Source organism: Heteronotia binoei, chromosome 18, assembly GCF_032191835.1.
Source record: "Heteronotia binoei isolate CCM8104 ecotype False Entrance Well chromosome 18, APGP_CSIRO_Hbin_v1, whole genome shotgun sequence".
NCBI classification, from domain to species: Eukaryota; Metazoa; Chordata; class Lepidosauria; order Squamata; family Gekkonidae; genus Heteronotia; species Heteronotia binoei.
This window is the reverse complement of record NC_083240.1, coordinates 33,516,254-33,523,786: the sequence shown is the minus strand read 5'-3', so window position 1 is coordinate 33,523,786 and position 7,533 is coordinate 33,516,254.

Sequence of the window (7,533 nt, the reverse complement as noted above, 5' to 3'; positions counted from 1 at the left end):
GAGGGAAAGAAAGAGGAGGACAAAAAAACCTTAACTCCCAAAAATTGAACTAAGACCCCGAAAGGTTAAATGGATACAAATTAGGGGGGTCAATAAATCAATAAATGTACAACATAAATATTACAAATGATCAAAAATATGTGTAGTGTATTTAGAATCATAAGAGCTGGAAGGGACCTCCAGGGTCATCTAGTCCAACCGTCTGCACAATGCAGGAAATTCACAAGTACCTCCCCTCTGCACACACACCCAGTGACCCCCTCCTTCTCATGATCTGCCTAAGTTCACTGAATCAGCATTGCTGTCAGATGGCCATCTAGCCTCTGTTTAAATGTATTTTTTATTGCAAATTAGTTTCAAAACCAATTCTAGGCCTAAATATAGCTTCAATCAGTGCTTTTTTTTGTAGCAGGAACTCCTTTGCATTTAGGCCACACACACACACACACCCCGATATAGCCAATCCGCCTGGAGCTTAGAGTAGGCCCTGTAAGAAGAGCCCTGTAAGCTCTTGGAGGATTGGCTACATCAGGAGTGTGCAGCCTAATATGGAAAGGAGTTCCTACTACAAAAAAAGCCCTGGCTTCAATTAAAATCACAAAAATCAAACAATGTGCACAATAGGGACCTTATGCGACCCTAAACAGTCATGTTTCGGCCTACTTCTTCAGTGGTCAAGCATACATAAGCTCAGCTGTTGCAATACTAATATCAATCCATATAGGGCCAAGTGAAAATTGTGTTCTGATATATCAGTGACACAAGGCAAGGATGTGTTATATAAGCCTCATGTGGCATCACCTTGTGCCCAAGTCAGGTACATTTAACCCAAGTGGTATTTCACGTATGTACCCTGCCCTCCTATTTTGCTCCAGAAAATTCCTTTCCTTTTCTGGACCAAAATTGGCAGGTACACAATTGAAATACCATTTTGGTTATATGTACCTGACTTGGGCACAAGGTGATGTCACGTTTGTTTATTTTATTCATTTATTTCTTCAATTTTTAAACCATCCTCTCCCATAGAAGAAGACCGCAGATTTATACCCCACCCTTCTCTCTGAATCAGAGTCTCAGAGCGGCTTATAATCTCCTTTATCTCCTTCCCCCACAACAGACACCTTGCCAGTTCAATGCAGCGGCAAAATGGCTTCCATCTGCCCCAGACCTCTATGCAGGGGTGGAATTCTAGCAGGAGCTCCTTTGCATATTAGGGCACACCCACTGATGTAGCCAATCCTCCAAGAGCTTACAAGGCTCTTTTGTAAGTTCTTGGAGGACTGGCTACATCAGGGGTGTGTGGCCTAATATGCAAAGGAGCTCCTGTTAGAATTCCACCCCTGCATAGAGGTTTGGGGCAGGGGAAATGTGGGGCAGATGGAAGCCATATTGCCGCTGCATTGAACTGGCAGTCGCAGGAGCTTTGGTATATATAGGACCTTTGGCATATAGAAAACACCTCCGTCAGCAGACCAGACAGGAAGCTGGGGGCAAAAATGGAGGCGCTCAGGTGCCCGTCCTGAGTTCAAAAAGCAGACAAAGTTGAATGTTTCCATGCACAGAATTCCCTGCATGTGGAAAAGCAGCATGCCAAAAGAGTAGTCAATCGTAGCCACGCCCATATACAGTTGGTGTGGTGGTGGAGGTAAGATTGGGCCCATACTACCTGTTCTGGTTCCCTGTGGTAGGAGAGCATTGGAGTGGCAGGAAGACTTACGTTCCCTCCTGTCAGGGCTTTTTCTGAGCAAGAATGCGCAGGAACACAGTCCCAGCTGGCTTCGTGTCAGGGGGTGGGGCCTAATATGCAAGTGAATTCCTGCTGAGCTTTTTCTACAAAAAAAAGCCCTGTGCAAAACAATGGTGCCGTCAGGGGGTGTGGTCTAATATGCAAATGAGTTCCTGCTGGACTTTTCCCTACTAAAAAAAAGCCCTGCCTCTGTATTCCTAGCATACTATTGTGTGTGAAACCCATGTCTGTTCATCTCCTCTCCTAGGATGGCAGCTGCTGATGGAGACCCAGTCTCCCGAGTGAAGCACCACATGCAGGGAGCGCTGGTGAACCTCCGCTCTGCCTTCCCCTGCTTCTCTTTGGGGGGTTACAAGCTCCCACAGGTGACAGGTGAGAAGAGGGTCTGGAGGCCAGCCCTAGACTGTCTGGCACCCTAGGCAAGGCTAACTTCTGGTGCCCCCCCCCCACGGATAACATCACCAGTCACATGGGGAGCGCCCAATTCGGTGCCCCCAGAAGGCCGGTGCTCTAGGCGATCACCTCTCTGGGCTGGATAACAGAACTCCGTATTTCTTGTAAAAAAGCTCAAGTTCAAGCTCAAGTGCATATTTAGAGCCTCTAAAAATGTGTATGAAAAAGTCACTGCGTCCCAGGTTGTAGATTGTGGCTAGCCCTGTTGGCTGCCCTGATTTGAAAGAGCTGAGATGAGCCTGAGAATCTGAGAGTTGGACCAGCAGGTGGCGCTCTGGGCCAGGGTAGCAGGAGGCACTGCACTTCAGTGACCCAGCTGGATTGGGCCCCATCCAAGTGGGTCACATAAACACACATGAGACTGCCTTATACTGAATCAGGTGGGTCACTGTGATGGTCTGAAGCAGCAGGACAAAGTGGTTCCTTTAAGACCAACAAAAGTTTTATTCAAGGTATGAGCTTTCGTGTGCAAGGAGGAGACGATATTGGATTTATATCTGCCCTATACTCTGAATTTCAGAGTCTCAGAGCGGTCACAATCTCCTTTACCTCCCCCCCCCCACCCCCACAACAGACACCCTATGAGGTAGGTGGGGCTGAGAGAGCTCTGACAGAAGCTGCCCTTTCCAGGACAGCTCTGCGAGAGCTATGGCTGACCCAAGGCCATTCCAGCAACTGCAAGTGAAGAAGTGGGGAATCAGATAAGAGTCCACGCACTTAAACACTACATCAGACTGGCTCTCTTGTGCTTCCTTGTGCTTGCACACGAAAGCTGATAACTTGAATGAAACTTTTGTTGTCTTAAAGGTGTTACTGGACTCAAACTTTGTTTTGTCTTACACTGAATCAGACCACTAATCCCATCGGTATTGTCTACCCAAACTGGCAGCAGCTCTCCAGGGTCTCCGGCTGAGGTCTTTCCCATCACCCACTGCCTGGTCCTTTTAAATTAGGGCTGCTGGGGATCAAAACTGGGACCTTCGGCATTCAAGGCAGATGCTCTACCACTGAGCCACAGCTCCTCTCACTGGGGTCTTTTGGATGCTGCAAGTTTCTCGAATTTCTTAAAACCGTTTCCCCAGCTTGATCACAGCACGGATAAATTCGCCCAGCTTGAAAGGAGGTCCCAGTTCACAGGAGGAGGAATCAAGGATTTATATTTATTTTGTTTATTGTAAATATTTTTAACCGCCTTTCTGCCTTGTGGAACCCAGACTGGCTTACAATGTAAATAAAATAACAATGATCAGGACTTTTTTTTTTTTTTGCAAGAACTCCTTTGCAAATTAGGCCACACACACCCCGATGGAGCCAATCCTCCAAGAGCTTACAGTAGGCCCTGGACTAAGAGCCCTGTAAGCTCTTGGAGGATTGGCTACATCAGGGGTGTGTGGCCTAATATGCAAAGGAGTTCCTGCTACAAAAAAAAAAACCCTGGGCGTCGATGGACCCCATGGCCTGATTCAGCACAAGGCAGCTTCATGCATTCATGTGACACCATCAGAAGTACCTTCCTTCTGTTCTCACGACAGTCTGTGCTGAGCAGAGATCTGAACCCTGATCCTATTTGTGACCCTTTGAGTGCCGCCCGTACACCAGCTTCTTCATTATCAGCAAACCTGTACATTCGTGCTTACGTTGTGTGATTTGTTTTTCCTCTGGCTACTTAGGAGCAAAGCATACTTTGCCCCCCTACCCTTTTTCCTGTTGATCAGGAAACCTGAATTTTGCACCTACGGAGCTGACGCTTGTGTCTGGATCGCAGCGCAAACAAGTCTGACTTTTACTGGAGGTCTCGCAGGCCGACAGGGCACATTCCACAGGCAGAACGTGGCTGGTGGCCTCCTCCTTGGCTAGCGAGATCTGAGGAGGAGTGGGCAGGAGAAGTTGCCTGCACTTGGGGGTCCACAGGGAAAGGGCCTGGTCACACTAATTGTGACCGCTAATTGGGGAGGGACGGTGGCTCAGTGGTAGAGCATCTGCTTGGTAAGCAGAAGGTCCCAGGTTCAATCCCTGGCATCTCCAACTAAAAAGGATCCAGGCAAGAAGGCATGAAAAACCCTAGCATTGGGACCCTGGAGAGCTGCTGCCAGTCTGAGTAGGCAATACTGACTTTGATGGACCCAGGGTCTGATTCAGTATAAGGCAGCTTCATATGTTCTTATATGTTCATATGTCCCTTTCCTTCTTTCCCTTTCCTCTCCCTCCGGATTGGGCAGTCTCCCACCACGATGCAGAGATCCCCTTTAACCCCAGCTTCCTGGAGCCCCCCTCGGCTGCCTGGCCCATGGACAGCTCCTTCTCGGATGCTGATGAGGACGAGACTCCTGCCTGCCTCCTGACTGGTATGTGTTGAATGGTCATTTCCTTCCGCTGGAGTTACAAACTGGAGATTTTGGGGACGGAGCCTGGGTAGGGCGGAGTTTAGGGAGGGGAGGGACTTCAGCAGAGATAATGCCCTACGATTCATCCTCCAAAGCAGCCGTTTCTTTCAGAGGAACTGATCTTGGTCCTTTAGAGATACAATTGCAAAATTGGGAGGTGTCCAGGTGCCACTTGGAGGCTGGCAACCGTACTCTCTGCGGGGCTCACGTTTTTAATCGGCTCTTTCTGTAATGCAGCCAGGGGCTGAGGCATTGCTTCAGCTTTCTGCCTCTTCCACCCCGCAAAGTATCCAAAGTCTTGGGGGTTCCTCACGGTTCCATCCCAGCCCTGCTGAACTGTAAGTTCTAAACCCCGGGGAAGGACAGCTTGGCAGCTTCCTGAGCACCTCATTCTTTGGTGTAGTGGTTAAGTGCATGGAATCTTCTCTGGGAGAACCGGGTATGATCCCCCACTCCTCCGCTTGCACCTGCTGGAATGGCCTTGAGTCAGCCATAGCTCTCGTAGGAGTTGTCCTTGAAAGGGCAGCTTCTGACAGCGCTGTCTCAGCCCCACCTACCCCCCTGGGTGTTTGTTGTGGAGGAGGAAGGTAAAGGACATTGTGAGTCGCTCTGAGAATGAAGGGCAGGATATAAATCCAAGTTCTTCTTCTTCTTCTCCTTCTTCTTCCAGCTCCAGACCCTGAGCCACAGCCAAGCCTTCTCCCTGAGGTGAACCTGGAGCCCTTTGCCATCCCTCGCACGTCCAGCATCGCCAAGGCCAAGAGACCCTCGGTGTCCTTTGCAGAAGGCACCTGCTTTGGCTCTCCGAGTCCCAGAGGCTCCGCGGAAACCGTCCACCTCGTGCAGAAGCTGAAGACGGCATGGGGCTTCCCCCAAGTCGCCTTGCTTCACCAGCCAGCCCAGGGCTGCGAAAAGGACCCTTCGCCGGAGTGCTGCTACGAGAATGTGGAGGCTGCCTCGGGGACGGAGGAGGGCCACAAGCCCTCTCCACGGAGCACCCCGGGCGGCCCCCGGAAACGCATCTCTGGCTCCCGACATGTGGCCCAGCGAGTGGAAGCTCTGGAGGCAGCTTTGTCTGCTCAGGGCAAAGAGCCGGGTATCACCACCATTTACATGACAGTGGGCAAAGGGGAAGGGAGAAGCAGAGGTCTGGAGCAGCAGCCAGGAAGCCTGCTGAGGGAAGAGCCCAAGCTCAGGCGGAGCACTGAGAGCCTCCAGACGTCCTTCAGGAGGACATCAGACTCAGGCCAAAGTATTCAGGGGCGGCTATCCCAAGGCAAGCCTGACCTGGAATCCAAGTCGACTGAGGCTGAGGCCCAGGGCCTTCTGGGAAGCCTGCCATCTCCTACCAGTGAGGTGGCTGGACAGAATAAGTGTCATAACCAAAGCCCCAGTCAGCCAGAGGTGGAAGCTGGAGGAGATGCTTCCACAGAGGAGTCCCAGGAGCCAAAGTATGAGAACGTCTCTGGGTTGGTCCATTTCCCCATGGCTACCTAAAGCCTTCATCCCAACTTTAGGACAGCTACAGAGAAGCAGAGGTGGCCCAGGGAACAGCCTGTGCTGGAAGTTGGACATTCTGATAGCTAGATGGCCCTGGAGGAACCCAACCATCTCCCTTACCCTCTGGCGCCTTCTCCTTTACCCCTGATGAGAGGCAACCCTTCAGGTGCAGTGAAGGGGGCAAAACAGACCGTGCTGCCGAATGCTTAGGCCAGCTGTGGCAACTCCGATGTAGACCCCCTCTTGTGCTTGAGGCGAGAGACGGGACTGCAGCAGAAGAGACTGAAGAAAGAGGTTGCTCTCCAGTCAGGAAAGGCAAAGCAACCTTATGAGGGAGCCGGTCAAGAGATTGGGGGAGGGTTGCCAGATCCAGGTTGGGAAACTCCTGGAGATTTGGGGATGGAGTCTGGGGAATGCCCACAGTAGGGTACAATGCCCATTTTCTCCAGGGTACTAATCTCTGCAGTCTGAAGATGAGCTGTAATTCTGGGGGATCCCCAGGTCTTGCTTGGAGGCTATCCTTCCTCGCCCTGCCAGCTGGCTGGGTTGTTGCAGCAACAAGGGCAGGTGCTCGGGGCCTTCAACCTCAGTCTTCTTAGACCTCACAAGCTGAACAAGTTAGAAGAACTGCTGCCTTCTTTACTGACGTGCCAAAATCCGGGATTCCTTTGGTGATTCAAAGGCTCTTTCTTCTTCATGTTTTGGGGTGGGGGAGTCCAAGCTGAGTGCTCCACAATTAATACTGTGCTGGTGCCCTCTGCTTTTGGGGAAAGTTCCAGGTGAGACCCCCCTCCTCGCATCTCCCATTCTCCCCCTCTTCAGTGGCTTTCTTGGCAACTATGCCATCTAGCTGCTGGGGACTTTTACCCCCTTTCAGTGGCAATGAAACAATCTGCAGGCCTTGCAGGGACATTTTAATTGCTTAAGGAACACCCGTTCTTCTCTGAGAACAACGCCCAGCCGGGGCACCTCCATATGCGGCCTCTTCCCAAAACAGCCTTGCTGAAGTCCACTGTATTTTCTTCCACGTTCAAATAAACAAAGCAAGGGCTGCCCTTTATCCATCCTGTCGCTCAGCGTCTTGTCTTCATTGAGACGGACCAGTCTCTATGCTTTGTTCCAGGGCTTTTTTGGTAGAAAAAGCCCATCAGGGACTCATTTGCATATTAGGCCACTCCCTCCTGGCATCGTCATTGTTTCACACAGGGCTTTTGTGTAGAAAAAGCCCAGCAGGGACTCATTTGCATATTAGGCCACTCCCCACTGGCATCACCATTGTTCCACACATCAGGGGCTCATTTGCATATTAGGCCACTCCCTCCTGACATCATCATTGTTTCACACAGGGCTTTTGTGTAGAAAAAGCCCAGCAGGGACTCATTTGCATATTAGGCCATTCCCCACTGGCATCACCATTGTTTCACACATCAGGGGCTCATTTGCATATTA